This window comes from Pseudopipra pipra, chromosome 5 (assembly GCF_036250125.1).
Source record: "Pseudopipra pipra isolate bDixPip1 chromosome 5, bDixPip1.hap1, whole genome shotgun sequence".
Lineage (NCBI taxonomy): Eukaryota > Metazoa > Chordata > Aves > Passeriformes > Pipridae > Pseudopipra > Pseudopipra pipra.
The window spans coordinates 48813098-48840934 of record NC_087553.1 but is presented as its reverse complement, the minus strand read 5'-3'; the positions used below and the strand labels follow the sequence as shown (position 1 = coordinate 48840934).

The window sequence follows — 27837 nt, the reverse complement described above, 5'->3', positions numbered from 1 at the left end:
CTAGGAAAAATCCTCTCCGCAGCTCCAAGGCAGACTGGGGATAAACCCACCTTTTTCCCCATGGGTCCTGAAGCTTCTTGTGACATCGAGGTCACATAACAACCTATGCAACACCACGTCTAATCTCTCCTCCCTCAAAGGGAAGACCACATTTTTAGTATGTTATAACAGGAAGTTTTATAATTAGTTTGAACTGGGAGGAGAAAGATGGCCTATGGTTTCTCATGATTTAATCAATGCTTCTGCTAGTTCAGGGCATTAAAATTGTAATGTATTTGCCTAGTACTTGCATAAAAATATGAGGAAGACATCATCAGAAAAAAAACTTATATTCTTCAAAATTCTCCGTACAACACTAGAGCAAATTTCCTGTAGTGTAGAAGAAGAATCCATATTTACACAAAATTCACAATAATGCAATAAATAAGTTAAAAAATGGATGCTCCTCCCAAACCTAGAATGAAAAAATGGAAAAGAGGGCAGGTGGAGGAAGCTGGAAAGGAACATTCACATCAAGTACTTTTTCTCAGAACAGTGACAGAAATTTAAAATTATATTTGAAATTCTACTCTTAGAGTTGCACTTCAGTTTCTCGCAGATTTTGACATTCTAATTATAGAAAGACAAGGTATTTTAATTTAAGCTTGCATATGAAAAGTCCTATAAAATATACAGATGTAACACTGATGTGTTACACTGGTTTATAGGATGGCTGGCTTTGTGTACAGTGATGTCATCATATATGACATTAATATTCTATTAAAGTGGTTGGTAGTAATAATAAAGCCCATATGTATCCTCAGTTTTAAGGTTGTTTGATAATATAAGTTGTTTTAAAAACTTTATAATGAATCTACATAGAGATAGTCTGCTGCCAAAGAAAAATGGATATGAGTTTCTTCTGTATCAGCACTATAAAATTAGGTCACCTTTTAAATCCTATTTCTGGACCACGTAAGTTTAACCTTTTTACTTGCTTACTGGTCCTTGAAAATGACAGTTTCTGCTTTTCATTTTGTTACTGTGGGGATATACAAACAGGAAAAAAACTTTTCTTAAGTGCATTGTGCACACCATTTTAAGGATGTATATATTCTTAGTTATGAATATACAGTGCTGATATTAATTCTAATAAGTTCTATGTATCTTTCTTACTCTTCTACTAGACATTAGTTTCCATGAACAAGTAATTACTGTAAAATTTTCATTTATTTCATGTTTCCTAACAAGGTTGTGGAAGAATGCAGCCATACAACCACCTATTAATTTGCAATGGAAATAGAATAACATACATGTTGCAATTTTTAACAGTTAAGAAAAACAAACAAATCCACAAAACCATGTTCACATAAAATCCCAAATGCACCTTCAACACCATGAAAGCACTAGCCTTTTCTGACAGTTTAATGCCTGAAACACAAGTGAGGAAAGAGAATATGACACCTACAAGTAAGCAAGGGAAGATAATGTAAGGAAAGATAGCTGATCATTACCCTGTAATCATGGCTGGCAAAAAAGATACAGATTTCATATGCAGATTTCTGTGGACTGAAAGACCCAGGGAAGGCTCGTTTAATTTGTGAGATAAACTTATAGTTTTACTTAATTTGCAAAAAAACCCTCCAAGCCCTTTCACAAGATTTCTGGAATGAGTATCTAAAAAAAAAAAAAAAACAATAATTCTACTGTTCTAATATCCTGTCTCTTATGTGTTACACACACAGGTTATCTGTGGATAATTTTTATGTAAGTTAAGTGGAACCAGCTATATTCATATAGCAAAACTTTGATGTATCCCTTTTGAGTTTCACATTACCGTTTCTTATAAACTGGGAGAAGTCAGAAACAAGGTTGTGTCCTTTTTAGAACAAGGATCAGGAGATTTATTATCACTGAAAAGGAGTATTCAAAGGGCCTATTACCCACAATATAACACTTAATTTCTATAAAAATACGCATGGTTACTTAAGTACATTAAAAACCAGCAACACAGACACAGGTGTGGGAGAGGTCCGAGGCAAAGATGTGCATGAATATTTGTTTAATAACTTCTGAGAAAACAGAACTATGAAACTCCAGTTACCTCAGATTTCTATGCCAACAAAACCAACCCATACTGTAAACCAGACGAGTTTAGTTCAAGCTTGAGAATAGTAAAGTACTGAAATTCCAAAAACTGATTTCAGAAAAGTTTACTATTAGATGGATGATGGCTAAAAAAAAAAATAAATAAACGTTTGAAGGAAAGTCTGAATGAACAGTCTTCTCCTGGTTACTTTCAGCTAGCAAGACACTTAGGCAAACTGGTGGCCACTAGAATCAGATGCAAAATATGTTAATTTTAAAATTATTTTTCTATGCAAGCTGAGGGAAATCTAAGGTGTAAAATAAATGTTATACCTTTTATCAACAGGTCAATCTTATTAGAGCACAAAGCAATTTAGGTGATAGACTGAAAATTGGCCAGGGAAGAATGCAGACAAGACCCAAGTAATACAAAAACCAATTTGAGTTTACTGAATAATCTATAAGAGCAAATAACAAATTATAAAAGCTAGAGAAAATTACAAGTAGGTTTGGCTTTCAGTGCACAATTAGAAGTACTAAAAGAAAAAAAAAAAACCAAAACATTACCAAATAATCAGAATAGGGTTACTCCACATTCAGTCTTCAGTAGTGAAGGATAGAAAAGGTATTAGGAATTTGAAAAGATTTCTGCATTAAACCAGCTGATTTTCATTAAACAGAGGAGAGCTAGGGTTCTGGGTACTGAATCCACAAAAAGACACAGAAGATAACACCTGCTTTTTAGATTCTGGGTCACGAGTTGGATTTCTTGCTCTGTTAATGTCCATACAGTTGGTGCCCAGATGCTCTGCAGGTGGGCAAAGTCAGGCTGCAGTTTACTAGTCAAGCTGCCTTAAGGATTTCTAATGCCAAGTCAAAATGCATGAAATGACTCAAACCCAGGACATCAGCCAAAAGAACTTACAGAGTTTGTGCCAGCAGCCCTCCTGACTGAGGAGACAATAAATTTATCAATGTAAAGACAGGAATTCACTACTGTGTTTCACCAATATTTTGCAATATTCAGTTAATCTCCATTTTGGCAATTGCTTCTACTAGCTAACTTCATTGCTAGCCCTGCAGAATGCAACCGCCAAAACACTGTCAAAATAGGCTACCTGAGTTTCTTTAACAAATGGGATAGCTGAAGTGTCAACCAATCCTTATTCACTGTAGAGTAGAATTAACTTTTTTTGTTGATTTTTTCTCACATTGTGTATTCATTTACGTGAAATTCATGGAGGTACCAGTGAAGGTATCACTTTCTGTTTGTACAAGTTACTACACAGTGACTGCATTGGTAGAGAAGGCAATACAAGATTTCTCCACTTGCAAACCAGAGAAGTGTTATCAAAAGCAGAGTGGGGCTTTACAACTAAAGCTTCAGTGACAAATAATGTAACTCGACAGAAACAGGAACTCCCCAAGAGCAGCATATTCCATAAAATCATGTTTAGTTTCTTTACTTTTATACGTGTAACTTCTAGAGAGCTGAGTTGTGCTGTGCTGTGCTGTGATGGCTTTTCTTCAGAAGGACGGAGGGAGCTGCAGTACTTAACCTTCTCTGCTACCATGGCTTCCAAGAACCCATTAAGGACACAGAGTTCTGCTTTGATGCCATTGTCTCATTCTTGAAGCTGAGTAGACAATGGTCTGCCCTCTAGGTCATACAAGCAGAGTCCCTCTGGATCACAAAGACAGACCTGCCCTATGCCAAACTCTGGGAAATTGAACTCTGTAGCTTCTATTATAAATTGCAATTTTGCTCCATATAAAGTCACTGCTACCTCACTGAAACAAGTGTCAGCATCTCAAAAGTCACTTCAGATACCAAAAGACTTACCAGGCTAAGTGGATGCACTGCCCACACAGGAGCTGTTTACAGGGCTGACAAACACAAACCCAAAATGTACCACGAGATTAATTTTTGGCTGCAGTTTTTATAACTTCAGAGTTACCAGTTCCCATGCTCCAGCAGTTATTCAAAACACTTTTATCTCTCTTATTTAAGAAGTTTGGAAAAAAAGAAATAAAAAAAACGTGATAGGAATTTGCTTAATATTTAATTGATTTGGGGGTTTTTTGCATTATCACAAATATCTGGGGCCAGTCGTTCAGTCCTGAAGATCTAATAATCTCCATGTGTGAAAGGAGGGTTGACACATTTTAGTAGTCCTCCTTGTAACTATGTAATACTCTGTACTTCAGGTCGATTGTGAGCTGAAGTTCACAAAGATGAACTGGATGGGATGTTGTAACAAAAATTCTGTCTAACATTTCTCTTATGGTTGCTAGAACAGGGTTCATCTCTGCTCAACAGAGAGCTATGAAGCAAAAAACAATCTTTCTGTCCTTACTGTTTCTTTCTGGTAAGTTGTTCTCTTTTTCTGTTACTCTTTGTACCAGAAGACAGCAGCTAGGTTTTGAAAGATCTGAACACTGATGTCATGCCATGCCGTAACACAAATTACAGCTGTTCTTCTGCAGAAGAGGGTGTCTCCCATTCATCACCCAGCACCTCATTGTGAAAAGGCAGAGCTGCAGCTTGGATTTCAGCTTCTCATGACATGGCTATGCCAGTCCTTCCGCAGGCTGCAAAGACCTGACCTTTCAAAAGTAAAAATAGTAAACTAAATTCCCTGGACAGAGAACACAGCTAGAATTTGAGGCAGGAGGATATTTACCTTGTTTTTCTATCAATTAAATAGATTCCTTAGACTACATATGCCCTTCAAACTCTCTTAAATTAATAACATTAAAATCTTAATTGGTAACCAGCCCTTTCTGCTTCCCCCAGGCAATTACGACAACAGAATTAGATTCAGGTAACTCAATTAGACATCAGCCTAACCCAGCACTCTCCAAGAGGTCTCTAAGCAAAACTCTCCACTAGCTTGATGAAAACAGCATTAGGATTGCTTTGCTGAGGTCAAATAGCATACGCTTACAATAATCAAGAGTTAAACATTCTACTCAAGGGTAAAGCAATGCCTCCTTGTTTATTCCATAAACCTCTCCACTCTGCACTTGAACGCCTCATCCATTCTGACCCAGAAATTCTGCTGATCTGCTTGGTGCAGTATGAAGTTGACTTTGTTCTTGGTTTTTTTCCCTTCAGTCCTGCCTTTTCCCCAGACACTGTGCTTCAGACACATACGTGAAGCACAAGAGGTCAGGTAGCAGCAATCCTGAGATGTGTTTCAGCAATCTGCACTGTGTTTCCTCTTCTGCACATCCCCTCTTTGCTGCTTGAAAGCAGAAGCAGGGCCTTACCTTACATATGAAAACACAGCATCAACACAGAGGAGGTGTAAAAAAAAGGGCAGCTCCAAAAATCTGCATAGACAAGGCCTTGGACCTCAGTCTAAGTACACTTGGTGATGTGTTAAAATGAATCCTTAGCCACTTGCCTCTAACAGGAGCCCAGGATAAGGCACAGAGGCATCAGTGCAGTACACGGGGAGAGGCAGGTATCTCCAGAAAGCCATCCTGTTGCCTAAAAACTTGATATGTTGCATTTTGGTTTACATTTTGGTTGCATTTTGTTACATTCACAAGTTGAAACCCTGTGACTTTGCTATGGACAAACATGAATTTCCTTGCTCTGGGGAAACAGCCTATCTCTAACTTACCACCCTAGACTCTCATCTATGTGCTCTACAAATATGTCATGACTGTGGGCCTTGCTCCCTGGTATCCTACATCTGCAGAAGGGGCAAGAGGTGCCTCCTCTGGTGAAACAGGCAGTTACCAGTGCAGTTTTCCAGGCTAAGGAAGCTGATGGCCTGGGCTTGCTCCTCTGCACTGGGCAACTGTTTCATCTGCTCATCTGTAGCTGCAGAAAGTGGAAGGCACAACCAGAAGTCAAGGCTTCTAAAGTTACGTGGGTTTGCAGACATTCAAAAATGGGTTGGAGCTCTTGACACAGATTCACAACCTGTTTTTTTCAGTCTAGACATTAAAACTTCTTAAAGGAGCAAATGATCAGATATGACCCTCTACTCAACATTCCCCATCACTAACTCAGAGGAGATTCCTTTTGGACAAGGGCTTGTTCAAGCTCCCTGTCAGGCACTTAATTCTTTCCATTGTCTGTACAGGGAGCCTGTATGCTTTACTATATGATTGCAATTTACTCCAAGCTTAGAATTACTTACTCCCCACTTACTCCATTACTTAGAATTCAGGCACTGGAACACCTAATTCATGGGTTCTAAGCCCTTTGTTATATCTGCTCTCCAGCAGTAGCTTACTGACACAAGCAAAATTGATATACACAAGTTAAAAGGATTAATGGAAATGAACATTAGAGATTTGCACCAGATGAACCAGATTGATTTTTAAATCCACTTGATTAAATGGGTGTACTTTTTCAAGACTGATTCATTTAGCAATTTCTCCCTTAAAGGTTTCACTGATATTTCGCATACAGTGACTAATTACTTTTCAGAACACTGTGTACTTGTTCTCTGCTTCTATAGACTTTAGTGACTTCTGAACAGTCTCTACATCTGGGTAAAGTGGATATAAAGTGATATTCTGCTTGACAGTATTTCATAGCACTCTGCAGGGATGTATGAGGGATCACAAAAGGGGCACAGCATTCAAGCACACACAAGAGAAGGCTGGTGTCCCTAAGCCTCCCCAAGCCAGACTGCTCATTTCAGAGCTGACCTTTGGGGTCCAGCTACTCTCCTGCTTTGGAGCTGCTAGAAATGACAACACTCACTTCAAGCATGTTCACAGATATTCTCATAAGATTCTGGACTTAACAGACACGAAGTTCTCTAGAAAATTCATTTTAGTTTTCTTCCATGTACCCATGCAGGGCTGGAAGGCCAGTTTATGGCTACAACTCCCCTGCTCCTTAGAGGCAGCTTGAAACCAATTTTGAAATTTCCAGGGCTGTTAGTACTATCACATGCTCCCTGCTAAAGCTGCAGGAGTGACTTGCAAATGTACGTGACCTCTGTGACCAGTACACGGCTCAGTCTAAAGGAATAAACACTAATAGTTCAATGAGGGAGAGTGCATGCCAAGTCCAGCTTCAACTGGACTCTGCTGCTGATTGAAGGAATGGAAGTCCTGTCCCAGGGTCCTCAGCTACAGAACAAGATATCTGCCCACACTGGGCTGATGTAATACTTACAGCACAGTGTAAGAATGTAAACCCCTGTCCTACCCTAATAACTGACTTTAACATTAATGGATAAGGTGTGAATCATAATGGAAAATGGTTGAGCATTTCTAAATTGTTACACTGTGCAGTGGAAATAAAGGCAAGAAAGGTCATGCCTGACCTCAAAGGGGTGATGCTACAGAGACAAGGGCCTTTCAAGGTAGTGTAGCTTACAGTGGATAGGAAAGACAAAACCACAAAGGGGACAAGGAAAAAGAAAGTATGAAAATTCAACTAAGAAAGGGGAAAAAAGCCAAGAAAAGTAAAGCCTTTTTAGAGGCGAAATGACACATTTTAAAAAAAGACAACAGGTTGTAGAAAAACAACACACTTGAATTAAAAACAAACAAACAAAACAAAAACCCAAACCAAACAAAAAACCAAAAATAAACCCAAACCAACACAAGTAAAACTAACAGAAACCAAAAGCTCCCTGAACATTTGCAAGAAGTTTTACCACAACATTACTCTTGATTCTTCCTGTTAACACTTTTTGTGCATTCCTAATGTAATTTTAAAATCACAATACATGTTTAATCAAATATGGGTATATCTTCCTTGCTAAAAAGCCCAGGAAAAATACAATGTAAGTTCTAGAATAGGACTGGTATCTGCTTTTCCCATTAGTCCTACAAATTTGAAGACTAAATAAATATGATTTCAATATATAATGATTTTATTCTCTTATTCCCAACCAATCATCCATTAGAATCCCTTTTGTCAGACACCATTCTTTATGAGTTGACAACATCTGATAAAAGAAGACACTCACAACATTTCAATAATTAGAGTGAGATTAATCTCTATTTGAGGTTGTTCTCCTTTACAACTGACAAGGTTAGCACTTCCATGGTCCCTCCTCTTTGTTCGTACTCTGATTGGGCTAAATACTTTGACACGACGTAGATTTTTTTGTCCTACTTTTTTCTTTAGATAGTAATTCACCTCTTCCTCTAACAATTAAGATATATCTTGGAAAATTGCTAAACTATACACTACACTGAACGTAAGTCAAAACAATTTTCAGTTCAGTTTGCAGGCCCCAGATGAAACAGCTAGCATGTGCATATTGCACCCTCTATAAATGAGTCCATGAATTATACATCAACATTATACATCTCAATTCTTTTTACATTATGACTTGTTTATAGAGTACATTAAGATTATGCAGGATTTAGCATACAAAGTCACCCAAAGCCTGTCTTGCTGAGTGCATAATAAAGGTACCAGATCACATATCATTCATTTACAAAAATAGAAACAATGTAAAGCTTCAAAAAGCAAAATACAAGGAGTTCACATTCATATCAGAAAAGCTCCAAGGCTCCACTGACAGACAATCAACAGAAATCAGTAAACATAACTGTATCATCGTAGGCCTTAAGTGCATGAGTGACTATCCAGTCTAGTCTACTAAAACATCTAAACCTCACATCTTTCCCTGGAAATCTGTGAAAGTTAGCAGTAGATGTGGATTCTCCAACTGTATGTTTTTTCTGATCATGAGTTGAAGCTAGCATAAAGCTTCAAGGGACTAAATCACACAGGCTTCAATTTTATGATCCCGAAATCAGAATGTAAACAGCTATTTTCCAAGGAATGAATTTCAGGGACTTCAGAAAGAGCAAGAACATCAAAGAAAGGAATCCATGTTAGCAGTGCTGGGCAAATGTGTAAGAGGATTATGAAGAAGTTTATCAAACACATATATGAAAAAACACTATGTCAAGGATTGGGGCAGAAATGAACAATGATTCAAAAATTACTACAATACTGAACACAGTCTGGAAGCCTAAGCATGTGTTAAGAGAAGATGAGCCACTAATGTAAGTAGACAAATGCAAGTAGAGGAATACTTTCACATTTAAATAAAGTGCTGAGAAAAGAGCATTAGACCACTTTCTGCACTGGTCTGTATTTGGGGAGAGCAAACACGGAAAGGAGGAATCAGAAAATAAATCCCCCTCAAAAAAATGGTTTTGAAAATTAATATCAGATGGAAAAAGACACTTTCAAGCTATCCCCTAAAGTCTATTTTTAGTATTCATAAGAAAGGCTGCAACTAATTTACCAACACCATTAAAGTAAATGAATATACTGAACACTAGACGTAAAAGACATTTTTAGAGATCAGAAATTATGTGAGGAAAGGCAAAACTTGAAAGAATTACAACTGGGTTGAATTAAGTGAAAAGTTTTAATGATTTTTTAATTAAAACAAGTGTCATTCCAAAATTACAGTTTCCTTCCCAGTCAGAATGATACATTTAACATGGAGTAAATCCAAACAATTTTAAAACTGCTATGTATTCTTGCCCCACAACAATATCCATTACTCACACAAGTCTGGAAAGTACCTTTTATTCAAGGGCAGGAGTAGTTAAATATTCCCATGTGTGATGACACCTGAAACAGAAACTCCTGCCCAAGGTTAAAGTCAGTATGGTAAGCAGTTAAGCCAGTTCAGTCAAAAGGCTTCTCTGATTTCTCAGTTGATTGCAAGGTAATGGGTAGAGGCATAGATGTTTTGAGCTCTGCATTATTAAGTGCTGAGAGAAACCAAAGCACTTAGAGGAACCTGGCAGACAGCACAAGTTGTGTTCACTGGGAGCAAATGCAGGGCTTAGTGTTTTACAGAACCAGTTGGAAAGTCCGACTTGGCTAACGTAGGTTAAAGAGTTTGTTGTGGAGGTCTATTTATATACTGTGTTAGAGGAATTAAGCTAACAAAGTTGCAATGAATAAATACCAAGGATTATCAAATTCTGCTAGTGACAGAAAGAAGCCAGAAGAGCCTCCAAATAGCGGCATATTATTTGTGTCAAAGGACGAGGAATTACTATGAGGCAATGTTCAGAAAAAAATCCATATGAAAAGGCTTAAACACAAAGAAACAGATCTTTATGGTCCTCATCCAAACTTGCCTCCCAGGACACAAGGACCTCAGGAAAATGAACAGTGAAGGGGGAGAAAGATACGTCCACGTACATAGATGATATTTATACATACGTATGTAAGAATAAAAGCCTTACTTCTGTCTTGGACCAGGCCTCTGGAAAAAGACAATTTTCATTAACAGCAGCCCTGGCTATGCAGCACCATTCAGCTTTCCATGCCATTTTTTGTGCCATGCTTTCAAATCTTAACAGAGCAAGGAAGAGAAAAAAACCACAACCCACAGCATCTGTCATGAAGAAGTTCTATACACGTTCCTTCATCATCAAGTCCATCAGCTTTCATACATGAAGGCAGGCCTCAAGTTCCTCATCTATCTGGTACGCAGAGTAATGAGATCAGAAGTGATCCTGAATCAGTCTCCAGGAAAGTGCTGCCTCATCCCCTGACTTTTCTGTTGTGATAGTCAGATTCATTGTACCTGAGCTGACAGCTGCTGTTTTAACCCAGATGCATACCATAAAATGTCTTTAAGGGCCTTATAGAAGAGGAAGGTGATCTTGAACTTAATGTAGTTATTTGGGGGAGAGAAGTAAAACTGTGAAGGCAAGACTAGTCACATGCTCATGGAAATTTCTGTACTTTATGAGATGTATTTGTGACAGCACTGAAGAAGTCAGGAGAACAACCCCCCTATCTGGGATTCAGCCATCTGCAGGCATGCAGAGGCAACTCAAGGGCACGAAAACACCAAGGAGCAACAACACTTACTTTCTGCAAGCTCCCACTCATATAATCAGAAACAGATCTTTCACAGTATTATCCCTGGCTTTCTTGTAGCTTGTGTATAATAGAGGAAATGCTGGAAAAAGGATGGCAGCAGAGTTTGAATGCATCTGACATAAATGTTACTTCTCTCTCCAAATAAAATTAAAGAAAGCTTATGATTGATTATGTTCATAAATATTTTTTCCCTAGGGAAAAATATCCTACTCAAAAGGAGCAGTTAGTAACTGAAACTTTGTTCAGCTTTTCAGCTCTGTCCTTTTCTTATGTAGAGACTACTCATAAAAATAGTGTCTTTTATTTCTCTCATTTGATAAGATATGATATGATGGATATTTAATAAGAGATGATTTTTTACTAACTATTTAGGCCTAGAAGAAAAGATTTTCACTTCCAGTTATCAATTTTTTTCAGGTTCCCCTAGTTTGGAGCAAAACTGGGTTACAACAGCATGCAATTTAAAGACTATATGCTTTTCTTGGAATTAGCCATGCAGACTCTACTCATACATTAAAGCAGCATCAAAATGTACCAGGCATCCTGTTGGTATTTGACACCCATGATGTTTCTGTCTCCAGAAGATGCATTAGAGATGTGATACAAGGACAGAGATCACACTAGGTAAGGCTCTGCTTTTCCCAAATGACTTGTAAAGCAGTTGGGCAGCTATAGAGCTTGGACTTTTTTTTTTTTGGCCTTATGTTATAGACACATCCAATATTTTTATGCATTACATACTAAAACTACGGTAAACAAACAGCCTATGGAAACTTTGAAGCTGTTTGGAGTTGGTAGATGCATTCAGTCTGGCAACTCCTAGTTACGCCATCAGCTGTTTGCCTGTTTTTAATTGAGGATGTTAACATCTTCCTGTCCTAAGCCAATGGTTACATACCTCGAGCTAGCAAACATACTGGTCTTTAGAAATCTGCCGATCTACTAATACTCATTTCTAGACCCATGTTTTTAGATAAAGCACATTCCATGATTGAAATATACTGACATCTCTGTGCATGGCTATACATGGAAAGAAATCTGCATTCTTCATTTATGTTTGCTCAGAAGTAGTAACTCACATGCAAAATTATGGAAAAGAATAACTTGTATTTTAAGACATGCTGGCAGACAAGCTGATACGGGGGAGTTTAGTGCCTACCACTATCCTCATTCTGATGCATCTGACAATTTTCAGTGATGCAGGAAATGCTTCACTGGCCTAAAATTGTATATGAAGCCGCTCTTGAAAGAGGGCAAATCACCAAAGCTCATTTAGAATTAAATAGTGGGACAGTTATTTTGATTTCAGGACATTCCCTTTGCTTTACATCAGCAATTGTCTTACATGACTGAAATATCATAGGTTACTCCAGGACAAGGAACAGAGTGTAGCCTCAGCTTTTTCTTTTTAGACTTAAATTCCTTTTTAATTCCATGGGAATGATTCCCCAAAACCTTAGGATTACTGTCAGCTGTCCAGGATTCCATCAAATTTCCAAAATATTTTTAAGCCTGAACATAGCATTTGCAAGTGTAAGCAAAGCTGCATGAAGCAGAATTATTTTCCAGTCCTTAAAAGTCATATCCTATTTATATATATGGTACAATACTAATTTTTTGCAACTTCATCACATTGTGAACTCCTGTCTCATTTGCTCTCCATCACCCTCAGGTCTTCCTCTGCATTTCTGCAACATGATTAGGGAACTAGCCTTAAGTAAAAATAACCAACTCAATCAACCCTTACTCAGAATTTTGTAAATTCAGACAACCCAATGGAATATTCCCCTACTCTCCCAACTCCATCTTCTCTAGTCACACTGCAAATAAGCACATTTACTGCCACCACACAGTAATCCTGTTATAATTACTTCTCAGAAAACCTTTGCTGTGGGTTGAGAGGAAATGGAGAAGAACATAAAATAACTGTGCCAGAGGCTCCAGTCCTATCAGGGAGAGGTAAGCATTCCTTCAAGTACCTGCTGCAAATACCTACCACTATTTACACCTTAGGGTAGAAATAAGAACTGCTGCTTTATGATCCTTTGCTCCAGCACCTATTTATTAACAACACCTGTTGAAGCATTTCACTACCATCTCTGGATTCCCTCAAAGCCCCACACAGCTGGAAAATTCCTGCTTGGTCACAGGTGAGCATTTTCTTCTGCTTCGTGAAAGGGCAGTATTAAATTTGAAATATGCTGAAGCTACATTTTACACTACATTTCTGCAATCAATACCATTACAAACTTACACATAAAGCAGACTAAGATGACATTCTTAGTTGATATGATTCTAAAAGTTGATGCTTCATGAGAATCAAGACATTACAACACAAACCACTTTACAGCATGATTTACTTTGTATCAACAAGATTAACTGTTGCAAATTTAGTTTCCTGATTTGAAAAACAAGTTACTCCTCTGCTGATTGTATTCCTACTAAGCAGAAAACTTGTGGAAAAGGAAAGACTATGTTCAGCTTCTGTTTCTACTCATGTTACACTGCACATGCTGAGAAAGGCAAAAGGGACCCTCATCCCTGGAATTTTTCCAGGCTTGGCTAGACAAAGTCACGGCTGATCTGATATAGTTCCAGGACAAGTTCTGCTTCAAGCAGGAGATGGGGTAGATGGCATCCACATGTTCCTTCCAAACACTTCTGGGAATCTAGTCTATCTGTGAAAGCAGTAAAAAAGTCAGTTGTATCCCAGTGCTTTATAGATGTCAAAACTGAATAAAACAAGAGGAGGAAATGCATCTAAAAATAAAAACGGAGTCAAAGGATGCCTTGTTTTTCCTGTCTCACAACAGCAACAAGAACCAGGAGCAGGCAGAAAATACAAAGGATCTTTTTCTCTCTGGCAGCTTGGGTGGGTGACTCACAGCAAGTAATGAACTCTCTGCATACTGCTCCTGTCAGCGCTGAGCAAATTCGCCTTTGAGCCCTGACCTGGGACATGCAACTGCGGACAGAAAGAGGGAGCTGGCTGCTTCCTAGCAGTTTTGTCAATAAGACATAATGCCAAGGACAGCTGAGGACAGCAATCACCGAAACTTAGACTTTACAAAGCAGCTAAAAAACAAGTGACAGGAAAGCAGGTTGAGAAAATCCCAGCATTCTCACATCCCACAGCTGCTCTGAATTGCAGTATTTTGAGCCTTTCCCAAGACTTTTCTTCCCAGAACTCAGAGTGCCTTTGGATCCCTTTACACCTACATACTGCCAGCCAGAAAAATGTGTGTCCTTGTACTTCTGTTCCCCACCAATATTTGTAGCTTTCCTTGTGACTTCTAACTTACAAACCAAACCTAAAGATTAAACAAAGGCAGCTTTTGCTTCTGGGGAGCAGGAAACAGGATTTGAGTATGATTTTGTAATTAACTAATTTTTGTCCTATACATTGTAATTGCACACAATTCCTGAGGCATTGATGGCACATTTCACCATGCATTTTCACAGCTTATATACCCAGAGAAGGCTATTCACAATCACGCCCTTCCAGACTAATAGGAAGACAAAGCCTTGCAGTAAAGATTTGGGTTTAAATTTTCACTTCTGTTTTGCAGAATTGATGCATTTGTGTATCAGCTTAACTTACTATTATATTTACTAGACCCAAACAGTTGAATTGTATTTCATTTGACCTTCATCAATGAATGCTAGCTTTTAGTTTCCATAGCTCAGACACCATCATATTAGTGTCTTGCTTCTCCATGTAAATAGGATTTTTCATATACACCTAAAGGCAATGAGCAGTATGGCTTTGACATCTGCTGCAAGTGCAGCTGTGGCTCCAGCTGGTTTTCTTCCCTGGGGTAAATGAACAGCACAATATTTAGATTCTGAGGGGGTTAGTTTACTGTAGACAATATCATCATAATCACCAGTAATATCAGTTATTCTTTTTGAAATAAGTTGTTTCACAAGAATTATGATTTAAGAAGCATTCCCCAAATTTCTCAAGTGTAAGAATGACAAATCTGGCTTTTCTTGTCTTTACTGTACACAATGTGTTACTGCTTGCACACCGGGCAGAATAAGGGCATCTTATGCCTGCTTTGTACAGCTCGAGGCTAAAAAGAACCATCTCCACATTGCACGAGCTTTAGGACTGGAAGTTTTCCCTGTTGAATTCACCAACACAAGGGCCAAAGTGACCATTAACATTCAATGTAGGGCTGGTGGAATCTTTCAGGTTCATACCTTGGAATGGATCCTTCTTTTCCGCATTCTGAAAATAGCTTGGAAAGTGGCAGTGTACTTTCCTCTTTCCTGAGGACTTGCTTCTTTATTTTAAAGAATAAAATCCTTTGATACTGCAAGACACACTGTTATTCCATGCTGAAACAGTCTTTCCTAAGAAGTCTCTTCCTCCTTTATGCTTTCTGACCTTCAAGTTCAGTTCAGTTTTAAGAGCAGCAAACTTTGAGTTGCACACAAAGTAAGATGATCTATAGATTCTGAGAAGAACACACATATCACAGGATCTCCTGAGACTGTGGTGGATCAGTCCTAGTAAATGCAGTGACTCCTTTCACCACTCCTAAAACAACCCGCAGATGCCATTGGTGATCCAGCTGCCACACAGGTATTTGTCCATTAGGAACTGTCCCTGACAGATAAGAAGCCATTGAAAAGCAGTCATAAGAAATTAATTATTTTTAATTCCAATTAAGATAGATCTGAATCTGTGACTTCAGGGTGAAGGAGAATGAGTTCTATGAACCAGTCTCCTACTATAGGAAGTTCTAAGGAAAACTATGTGATATCAGCAGTCGACTCCTTTCTGAAGGTCAGGTAAGGACAAAATAGGTGAATGCAAAAGTAATTATTTAGGGAAAAAAGGAGGCAAAAACAACAAGATTTTGAATTTCAACTGATGTGAAAGGAGGTTATGCTTACCTTAAAGATGCAAATGTTGTTTTCATTTGAAGATAGAACCATTGATCTGTTTGCCCTTGCTATGTTGTCTAATTGATCATCTAACTGGTTGACTGAATTTAATTGTGTTCCTGGCATGTGATCTTTCCTCCTCTTGGTTTCTATTTCTCAAATTTTTAAAGCATATTGAAAATCAGTTTGCAATTATTTTTCTGATTGCAGATTACCCTTACTGTATCTTTTCTTATTTTAAACAACATAGAAAAATGTTGTATTACTCTGTTATGTTCTCTGTATCTAAGTGCTGTATTTATGCAGTCACTTTCCATCTACAGGTAAGAAATGTACACTTTTTACTTACAGAAAATCTGCAAGTACTATAATTCAGCTTCACCAGTAAAAATCAAAAAAATCTTTATGAAACTGCAGTCTCATAAGTATTATATTCACTCAGTCTATAAACTTAAAATCCATCTAGTGAAACCCAGAAAGACAAATATTTATTTTAAGCTTTAATTTTTGCTTTTCTTCTGTGGTCCATTATGTCACCTCCAATCATGTACAACAAATAGTGCAAATTTTTTTAAAAATAAATAATACTTGGCTCTGTTATGATCAGGTTCTTTAAATTATTAGAGAGAGATGCCTCTGCCTGAATTAAGGTTCAAACAAGACCCTATGCCAAAGTCAATAGTACAAATTTTTATTTAACAGTAAATGTGAGGTAGAAAGAAATAGGGAAAAGAGACATGGTGAGGGAGAGAAAGAGAGTGACAGAGAGACAGATTAAATAGGAAAAAGATCATCATTCTATGGATTCCAATGGCATCCCGTTGATCCTCCTATTGTGGTCTTGGTGGTGAGAGTCCCAGTCTCATCAAAGTGATGGTTGCAGTCTGGAACTGTTGAGGGAAACCAGGGCAATGAGGGAAGAAGTCTGTGGCGGTAAGGGAAGAAACCTGTGTAGGGAGGGAAGAAGCCGGGTGGTGAGAGAAGGAGTCTGTGGGTGAGGGAAGGAGTCTGTATCTTTTACTGGGCTTCGGCTAGGTGGGAACACCCCCAATACCTCCCCTGGGACAGAGAGTTTTACAATGGATGATGTAGTACTGGTTCACGGGACATTTTGTGAGTCTGTGACACCTTCTAAGATGTTACAGCTGCCTGTTACATCAGCACAGTTGAGTCCATTGCAGCCCATTATGACCCGTCAGCAGAGATGAATACCTTGAACATGTGAATGTTCTCTACTTCCCCGGAAGGGAGTAATCACAGCTGAGTAATTTGTGTGAGGCCAAAGAAACACTACCTACCCTGCAGGATTTATCTCTTTCCTTCTCTTGTTCAACACCCAGCTTGTAGCCCGGGGTGATGGGTATGCATGCCCTGTGCACTTGGGCAATTACTCTGCACATCATCAGCTTGCACCTTGATTGTCTGAGCCATTGGCATTCCAGTCTTTCACACTTGTGGGTACATTCTTCTGGGATAATTAGACAATATTACCACCTTTATCTTATCTCAGGTTCCCACCCCAGTCCAAATTAGCAGGCATATTCAGAGAGGAATGGGCTTCGGTGGAAATGGTGGAAATCTGCTTCTTCGCAGTTTTCTACAGTGGACAAAAGTCTTTCAGTGTTTTTAACAATGTTTAAGGCATTAACTAATTTCAGCCTCTCACAGTTGCCATTTCAAAGTATGTACCCTTCAATAATGAAATACTATTTTGCAATTAAAATACTGAATTGGGAGTCAGAAATCATACCAAAAACCTGACTTATGGCTCAGTTCTTCATTTTGAATTCATCTTGTCCATCACTTTGGGCTCCATCTGTTATGGTGGTCACTTGAGACAGGAGAAGTGGTGTACTGCTTGGAGTTACCGGAAACCAAAGCCAGCTCAGGTCAGGTCACTGCTGCACTGCAACTGCTTCCTGTAAGGTTTCTCCTCCATTGGTTTGGGTAGTAGTAATTCCTGAAACATACAACTCAAATCATGGCTTACAACAATTGAAAGGCACATCCATTATGATCCCCATCCCTGGTCCTTTTGTCCAGATTATCTGTTTCAACATTTTGATGTACTCTCTCCTTGTTCCCAGCTTGGCTAGTAACAAGGAGTTCCTGTTAGAGGCTACCATTAGTATAATCCACATCATAGTTCTCCACGGGCTGCAGAGGGACAGTCTGCTTCACCATGGTCTTCACCATGGGCTGCAAGGGAATCTTTGTTTCCCCTGCTCCAGCATGGGGTCCCACACACAGGAGACTGTTGTCCTTGAACTTCTCTAATGTGGGTCCTTCCCACAGGCTGCAGTTCTTCACAAACTGCTCCAGCATGGGTCCCCCATGGGGTGACAAGTCCTGCCAGCAAACCTGCTCCAGAGTAGGCTTCTCATAGAGTCACATGTCACATCCTCCTTCAGCAATCCTGCTCCAGCGTGGGGTCCTCCATGGGCTGCATGTGGATCTCTCCTCCATCACGGACTCAGTATGTCACAGTCCCTTCAACTTAATTTCACAGTGGAGTTCCAGCCTGTCCAGTACAGCAGCACAAAAAACAGCAGCAATACCCTGGCCATCTGCCAGCCTGAGTCCATTACCATGGCTGTTATCAAAATGTTCCCAGGCACAATACAGTAAGGTGATAAACAGTATAGTACTAGAGCAAACAGCGAAAGTGAAAAGCAGCCACTAATGAGAACTAGACTCTAATATTCAGTCGGGAAAAAGAGCCCCATGGCAAGCAGAGGAGCCTGCTCATTACTAGTTAACATCACTAAGAGATTTATATTCAGTCTAGCAAATCCAAATCAAATCTGTCATTATTTCAAACTCTTCGTGCCCCACAGTGGGTGACAAAAAGGACTGTCATGGTTTAACCCCAGCCAGCAACCAAGCCCCAAGGAGCCGCTCGCTCACTCTTGCACCAGCAGGATCAGAGAGAGAATTAGAAGGACAAAAGCTGGAAAACTGGCTTGAGATAAAGACAGTTTAATAGGGAAAGCAAAAGCCACACACACAAGCAAAGAAAAACAAATAATTAATTCACTGCTTCCCATGGGCAGGCAGGTGTTCGACCACCTCCTGGAGAGCAGGGCTCCATCACACAACGGTGACTTAGAAAGATGAACACCCATCACTCCAAACTGTTCCTTCCTCCTTCTTCCCCCAGCTTTCTATATTGAGCATGATGTCATATGGTCTAGAATATGCCTTTGGTCAATTTGGGTCACCTGTCCTGGCTGTGTCTCCTCCCAACCTCCCATGCACCCCCAGCCCCCTCACCAGCTTGACAGGACAAAAAGAAAAGGCCTTGGCCCTGTGGAAGCACTGCTCAGCAATAGCAAAAACATTTCTGTATTATCAACCCTGTGTTCAGCATAAATCCAAAACATAGCCCCCTACCAGCCACTGTGAAGACAATTTATTCTACCCCAGCCAAAACCAGCACACCTTGCTTTGACTTAAGAGTCAATTGGCAGGTAGCAACTTCTTTCTCAGCTATTCAAAGATGGATGGCACAAAACTTGCAGTGTAGGTTAGGCCCCTTTGTTAATTCTGGAGAGTGTCCTGGAAATTACAAGATTTCTGTGGCACTCTAGCAGAGGTGACTTTGTGCCAAAATGGTTGATAAACGAGTGTCTTTACATCATCTCCACATTGAAACCAGGTAGCATAAACAACTTGAGAACTTAATAAATGATTGTCTGAGATAGTAGGTTTAACACCCTATATAATGCAAAGGGTCATTTTTTTCTTAGCATGTAATCTGTACACAAGGGATTACAAAAAGTGTGTGACTTGATAAGAAACAGATGACTTCTCTTGATTTATAAAACATGATGGAACTGGACTCAGTTCCCCCCTTATTACTGTTAAAGAAATTTCCTTTCTTAAAAGTAATATTCTGATCTGCACTAGCTTGAGGCATAGGTTCTACAGGGATAATTTACCTATGGCTTGTGAGATGATGCATTTGCATCAACATCTCTTTATTTTTTTAGAATATATAATCTGAAATACAGTCCTACTCCTCGTTAGGAAATTCCTCAAAGTCTGGACAGATGGAATTAATGATCTCCTTTCCGCCTGGAAATAATCTCAGTACTGAAGTGGAGAACTGCACTTGATCTAGGGCTGTAGTGTATCTAGAGCCCAGTTTGTTCTAATCCTGCTACAGTTGTAAATCTCAATTTATTCATGGACCTGTCAGATTTTCTAGATTGTATGTGACCTTCACTTAATGGGTCTTTGCCTCATGCTTCCTTGCATTGGTGTCTAAATGTCATTAATCTACAGTACAATGCTTTCCTTCTGTGCTGATAAACTCCATACTAGACAGAGCTGGGCAAACTGTGATTGCTGTGCCAGCATTAAGAGGTGGTGGTGCCAGAGAGGACCTACAGTGCAGTGACAGTCATCCTTCAGTGAGGCCAAAACCAGAGAATACTTCCTACACACCAGGAATTCTCCACACCATATGATCGTGAATATGGTGGGGTCTTGCACATTGGATAAGATGCCAATTTTGAGACTTGCAAGTTGCTCTTATGGCATTCATGACGACATTCAACACAGGGATGGTAAAAACAGCACAATGTGCCAATTAATTTTTATATAAGATTGTAAACCTGTTTATTTGGGTTTTTTTGTTTACAAACCTCTTTGGTTGCAATCTCTTCTGGTCTTCTTATTTAAGGTTTCAAGTCTACAAGTATGTTTATAAAGAAATTTACATCAGACTTCTATTTACGTAAAATTATAAAACCACACAAGAAACAGCGAAGGCCTAAAGTGAAAACACATGTCCTCTGAGCACACTGACTAGTATTCCTGCAGTCAGAATTACAGGCTGTTCCAAAACTGTGCAGCTATTTTGCCTATTTACCAATCAAGATTTGTAAGTTTACACACCAGATACCTACATGTGATCCAATGGCCATTACCATTTTTGTGTTAGAGAAAAGACAGATTACACTAGCCTAGAGCCAACTGCTTGTAAAACTGTTCTAAAAAGAGTATATGCAGAGGAATAGTGATCACAAATCACTTACTAAGCATGTTGATGCAAGTCTTGCCACTAAGTTTAAGAGATTAAAATTTAGACCTGATAAGCACCTGCTGTCAGAAGTGGTAGCTGCTTATGGCAGTCATTTCCAAGACCCAGCAAGCACATGTGAATTCAGCAATCTCCAGTAGCAAAATAAGACTTCAGACTATAGCCATTTGCTTGTCACCTTCATTTAAGTGCCAGGTTCTTCAGGAAAAGAAGTCTCAAAAACATCCACAGATGACCTGGTAACTTGATATATCAGAACAACAAGTATTATAGTCACTGAGCATATACTCTAGAGAGGAGAGAATTTAGAAGATGATTTGTTTAAAATGAAATTCCAATAAAAGCATGACTCACTGAGGATTAGGTAAGTCTTTTGGAAGTCTCTTATGCCATAGCAATAACACAGGCATTTTGGAAAGCCCCTCTCTTCACAGTTTCAAAAATCTCACCAAGTTGCTCAGATTGCAAAAGGAAATCCTAGCACTTCTATAGACATCTCAGAAATGGAGAGCTTTAAAAGTTCACCTTTGTGTTGGCATTTTTCTTATTCAGGATAAAAGAGGCAATTATGCTGGAGTACAATTCAAAATAACAGGATCAACCTCTGTATTCTTTCTCAACATCCCAAAGATTACGTGTTCCCATTACGTTTGATGTGTGTTAGAAAAATCTCTAGTGTGTAAGTTCCAGTTAATCTTCTTCAGAAAGAAGTCTAGTTCCTGTCCTCCAAAGGCCTTAAGTGATGTAACTTAAAGAACATCAAGCGTAGGAGATTCACAGGCAAGGGCAATTCGCATCACAGACACATAAATGTTGTACTCTTAACTGCTAAGGTAGGAAGACCCATTCAATCCCCAGGAGCACAAATTTCTTCCAGCAGAAGAAAATTGTCTAGGGTCCCATTTGTGTCCATGTGCATCTAGAAGCTATTGCAAAACAAACAAGTCAAATGTGAATTTAAAGTACAATAGCCATTTGTCTTGTTTCTCTTACCACTCTGGCTCCAGCAGGTTACACTGGGGTGGCTACAGAAGCTGCTGTTCCCAGCTGGACATGTTGCCCCTTGTTCAGAGGTTTCTGCCTCCATTATTCATAATGCAACTGCTGGGCCACAACAAATTGCATGCTCAAATTAAGGAAAAACATCAGGCACAAATCATGACTAAGAACGCATACTTGTCCTAGGTAATCCTAGGCATCCTAAGCATTGTCAAGGCCATAGAATACAAAATATTTGTATGTAGCCTGAAAAAAATAAGTCAACAAGGATTCATAGAATGTCTTGTGCTGTATCCGTGAACAGGGTGAAAATCCGTGTGCCCTCAGGAGCTCTCGCCAAACACGATCTAAATATAACCAATGTCCACACCAAAAACAATGTCTTTCATACCATCTAATTTGAGATGCTTCTTTCATAAATTAGCCTTCACAGGCCAATGGGATTCTATTTGTCCGACACGGGTAACTTCTTTTGAAATAGCTAATTATGTAAAAATAACTACACACATGGACAACTCTCCAACGACTGTAAGGACAGACAGATCTTTTGATAGATCTATGAGTCTTTAGACTTTAGTCTGAATGGTAAAAAAAATGGAGGTGGCCTCTTACCAAAGGGAAGTACAACCTGAAATACTTTTAAACCAAAAACTTCTTCCCACCTTCTCATACAGGTTTCAGTTCTAGTAAATAATAAATAAATAAATAAAAAAAAATTAGTTGTTTATGCTTTTAGTTCTGGTTTGGGGACCTTTAAGTAATGATGGATAAGATTCACCTTTGTGAGTACAAATACAGATAGAAAGGTCACACGTTATTTCAGGTAATTGGCCAGAATTACTTTTTTTGATGCTTCAGAATGATTTCTATGTCTCCTAAGAAAATACTGTTTCTATTTATGTAGAAAAGCCTTCAGGAGACCATTCTAACTTCTGAAAAGGCAAGGACAGCAATACTCCTCATACCTATCAGGCTGTGTGACAAGCCTCATGCTGCATTTTGCTGATCACATTGGGCTCCAAAAGAGGCAAATATTATAACTTTAAAATATGAAGTTGTGTTCCTGTTGACCATATGACCTGATAGCTGAAAGCCATTTCCCCTGGATTTAAAGGAGCCATTCAGCAAAAATCCACCTGTCATGTTTCAGCAAGCAGGAGCTCTGTCTCTGGTTCTTACAATCTTATACATAACCTCCTATGTTATAATTTTACCTGTTTTTTAGTATGTTGTCATTATGGCTTCCAAAACAATGTCTTCTCCTGGGTGACCAGTGCAGAGAAGGGAATAGCCTAAAGAGACATTTTTATTAGTCAAGCATTCTTAATATCATCTCTCTGTAATGAAGTCATTGGCATTATAAAGAGTGTTTGGACTGGTTTGAAAATGTTTCTGACACATCACATGCAATGTGTGTCAAGGAACATGTTGAAATGGCAAATGTGAGGACTTCAATACTGGATCCCCAGCAAAATTTAGCCTCTTTTGAAAAACAGAACACATTTTCTGTAAAGATAAGGGGTTCATTTGACAACCATAAATTTGAAGGAACTAAGTTACTACCCGGGAAGAGTTGAAAAAAATGTGTAGATATGGTGCTTAGAGACATCTTTAAGTGGTGGACTTGGCAGTGCTGGGTTAATAGTTGAACTTGATGATATTATAGGTATTTTCCAATGCTAATGATTCTATGATTTTAAGTATTTGCAGTTAGCTCTTCCTTTTTTTTTTTTTTTTAATTAATGAAAAAGACATGGCATTTGTAGGGGTTGAAAAATATGTTGTGATTGTAATTACAGAGTCATTCAGGTCATACAGTTGGGATTCTGCGAAAGCCAGATGAAGGTGCAGGCTGCTATGTGGCTTGGAGGCGCTTCTTCAGGCACTGTCTCGCTGACAGTGAGATCACGGTCATACTCCAAAATGCTTTGAAGCTGCCCGAGGAGAAAGCACAGAAGTGCTGTATATCTCAGACTCCCACTGTCCATGCTTTGTAGTGGCAACCTTATCTTTGTGTGTGTCTTCACACGTGTCTCCTGCATGGTTTGCTGGACATGTCTCTCAGCCTGCATTTCCCCATCACCCCAACCTCCCTGGATAAATTGTCAGCACTGTCAGCTCTCCTGATAGCAGTAGTTCAAACCTTGCCATGAGACAGATGTCACCTCTTCCTCACGTGTTTCCTCCTTCATCAACCACCTTCCCTTTTGGACAAATGAGTTTACAGCCAGGCTGCAGCAGCAACGCTGCCCTCCATTGCTTTTAGTGAGACTGAAGTTGTGCCCAGTGACAAAGTGATGGGAATTGTGGAAATCCTAGAGACAAGCAAGAAAACGAGACAGTAGTGAGTGCCTGAGGGGGGATTTGGCATGGGAAGGATGGAGTCCTGGCACAGCATTGCCATCACACAGGCTCAGGTGGAGAAGATGGTAGGAGCCATGCACAACCTTCTAGGGGAGGGAAAACATGGCAGAACAGCAAAACGGTCTCACAGAGGACTGGGGCAGAGGTGCTGCTATGGCCACTGTGTGTGAAAAGTCACATAGAACTGAAAGAAGGGGGTTGGAAGATAGATATTTACTTCCTCGTAGTTCAACTATTTTATTTTTTAACCTGCATTTAATTTAATAGGTGTAGCTCAAATAATTACTTAAAAATTATTTTAAAAAATTAATTAAAAAATTTACTTAAATTATTACTGAAATGTTTTCAGCCTGTGAGAATTCATTAGTTTAACAAGACTTAACACTCCAACCACAATTATAGCCCTCAATAAAGGAAGCTTTCCAGAATAAAGTTTTTCTAGGAGTTAACAAGATGGTTAATGTTCAAGAACACCTTTACACATAGAGAGAGGTTACAGATAATTTTATTAGCGAGAAATATGAAAGACTTAAAGCCTTAACTGAAAGCCATACATCAGTATGAAATGTATCTCCATTAACTGCTACAGTATCTTTCTGTTCTATTTCCTACCTTTTTTAACACAATGGGCTGTCAGCATATCCTCAACAAATTGAAATGGTTATTTAATTTTATCATAACTCTACCTACCTTTAAATAAGCATTTCAGAACTGTCTTATTCTTCTGCAGTCTGTAGTCTCGTTCATACCTCAGGGCAGCTGCTATCAGATCATTCTTAATCCATAGTAATAGGAGACAAAATTTTAACAAAATCTAGTATGGAGAATGCTCACTTCATGGTATTTGTGTTACAGTTGTTTTATTAGATGTTCTGGAGAAGTAAAGAGAAACCATTCTTCTAGCAGTAGATAATATTTATCTGTGGTGCTTGTATGGGAAAACTATTGCGAACATTTTTGTACTTACTGTGAAAATTTCTGAAACAACATTAATATTCATGGTTTCATTTTTCCTTCGACCATTCTTTAGGCTCCTAAATTCTGATTCTTAAAAAGGATTAAGAGAATAACAACCCTTTAAATTTTATTGATAACATCTTAGGCATTAGCGTCACTGAGGCCAGACTTAACCAAACCTAAAACACGATCTGTGCATAAGCGGAATACCACATGTGTAAGGTAAGCGAGAGCTTTGGCACTCCTTGGTCTTCTTGAGGTATATTACACCACCTGCAATGTGTTGTCCTGAAGACAGAGCTCTGTTTGATGTCGTATGAATAGACTTTTTTGCTGTTCTTAGCTGGAAGTTTGACTTGAATTTTGGTAGAGTCCCAAATAAGCCACATGACAGTATTCAAGAGGCAGAAAAGATTAAAAGGAGTTGGCCAATCTTTGGAACAGACAAGAATACTTTGTGCATTCTAGAGATGTATTTCCTGTATGGGTTATATCTAATGATACCCAAAATATCTTCACCCACACCCTCCCAGGACTTAGGAGAAGAAAGAAAGAGAAAAGTGAAATGACACAGCATACCCTGATCTATCCATGGCATCACAGAAACATCCCTGTAAAATTATTTTGTTTCCTGTCTTAAAAATTCACATGTAGCTTGGTCTTTCTCTGGGTACTTTTTAGCACATGCCACTCCAATCAGACTGTCAGGTCATCTTAGTTTATGAGTCAGGTTATCATACCTGCAATACAAGATTACAGGATACTGCACTATTTCCCAAGTTGAAAATGACCTACTATATAGCTACATTCCTATTGAGCTGTACTGGAATTATACACACCTGACCCGTACAGGAAGACTGGAATTTGCATCCCAGGAATTGAGAACATCTTTCGGACTATCAGGTTCCACACATGCATAAATAATCAAACACAAAACTTTTCCTACTAGCACCAAACTTTATCTTAAAGTTACTGTGTCTGAATTGATTACTCAGCAAGTTTATGCACAGCTGCTGACAGAAACATGAATCAGTGTTAAAACCACACACTATTTTGACTGACATTGGAAGAAAACCAGTTAGACCTGCTGGATGTTTTGACATCTCTTGCTAAATCAAAGTGATTTTATGAGATAATCTTTTATGGCAGCAAGAAATCAGCTGAGAAGAAACTCAGCTGAAAGAGTAGCTAGTAGTCTTTGTTAAAGCAATCACGACATTCACTCTGTTCATTTAGTAATTCCAAATAACAGGGGAATGAGCTCAGACTAAAATCTATTTTAAAAAACAACCAGATTTTTAAGGGAATTCAGGATTACTTTTCATTAAGTTACGTTTATATTTAATGATCTCTGTTAACAGACTATTAAGCATGTTTGCAATGCTCATGTTGCAAAGAAGTTGTTCAATGAATACAGAAGTTATTAAAAAATGCACTGCCTGTTCTCAGCATTAAAGGTTTGCTTTACTTCCTACAGATGTACATAACATCTTGAACAACTTAGGTATAAAGTACTCTGCTGGTTTTTCAGTAAATATTTCAGTAGTTCCATGAAATTTAATTCCCACTTTACTATTACACAAGTGACAGTCTGAAGGGATTAACAAATTCTTAAGTTTTTTTTCCTGTGTCAAAAGAAACAACTCCTTTCCCTGGACAGACATAGGTGGTATATGCTGGCCACAATGGAGGCAGAGAATTTATTGCTTATCAGAAATGCTAGCTGCCATTAAAATTATTCCTGCCATTTTGCAACACAAGCTAGCAAGTAAAAGACACGATTTCAATAAATAAAATCTCTTATCAGTGTCTAATTCTCATGGTCTTGAGGATACTTAATTAGACTCTACAATGAGCCCCTATTTTAAGCCTTCTCGAAGCTGTGTGCCTCTACCTACTTGAGGAGCAACTTTAACTGGTCCTTCAGTAGAAAAATCCCCTTTCCAGAAGCAAAATGTTTAGTTATGTAAATATTGTGACTTCAGATGCAAACCAAAGTCAATAGCAAACCTATTTTTTCCCTCTAAAATACACAGGGGACTAAGTAAAGGGACTGCTGGTGTAAACATGCTTTTAGAGGTGTCAGTCTCCAGATATGGAATCCAGGATCTGTAGTTATACAATTATTGTTACGGGGTAGCAGTTTTAATTACTATGTAATTTTAATTACTAAATTACTGAAGTGTGTTTGGAGAATGTAATAATGGACCAGCTCTCCTACTTTTTAAGTCACATTATTTTATTTCCATGGCTTATAAGACTCCACAGTTACTGAAGAAGAAAAATCTTCAGTAATTTCATTTAATATTCCATTGCTGCCTGTTTTTCTGCCCATTGGATACATGTAGCAAAAACATTTCCACATCTAACAAAGAATGTTTTATTCCTTTTAAATTACCACAGTGTTTCAGTATTCCATTAAAATCAAAACATGCTTTCAGTAATATTTTTGCAGATTACATCACATTAGAGAATCTTATGATGATGTCTTCACACTGGAGAGATTGTTGTCTAGAAAGGTTTATTCTCTTTGACATCAATTTTTTTGGACACTTTTCAAACAACAAGCATCTGTAAGATAGAAGGGATGAAGAGGCTGAGGAGACTTGATTGTCAAAACTACCAGTGAAAGAGATGGAAGCAAAGCACT

At 38.7% G+C, this 27837-nt stretch overlaps 2 long non-coding RNA genes across 2 annotated transcripts; both read right to left on the bottom strand.

Annotated features, from left to right (window-relative positions):
* Positions 1 to 13238: 13238 nt before the first annotated feature.
* Positions 13239 to 15594, bottom strand: LOC135414783 (uncharacterized). Its single transcript, XR_010430827.1, has 3 exons — positions 15131 to 15594; positions 14667 to 14737; positions 13239 to 13602 (listed from the first exon to the last, which is right to left on the bottom strand). It is a non-coding gene; the product is annotated as an uncharacterized LOC135414783 (long non-coding RNA).
* A 901-nt stretch (positions 15595 to 16495) lies between these two features.
* LOC135414784 (uncharacterized) lies at positions 16496 to 16968 on the bottom strand. Its single transcript, XR_010430828.1, has 2 exons — positions 16768 to 16968; positions 16496 to 16710 (listed from the first exon to the last, which is right to left on the bottom strand). It is a non-coding gene; the product is annotated as an uncharacterized LOC135414784 (long non-coding RNA).
* Between the last annotated feature and the right edge of the window lie 10869 nt (positions 16969 to 27837).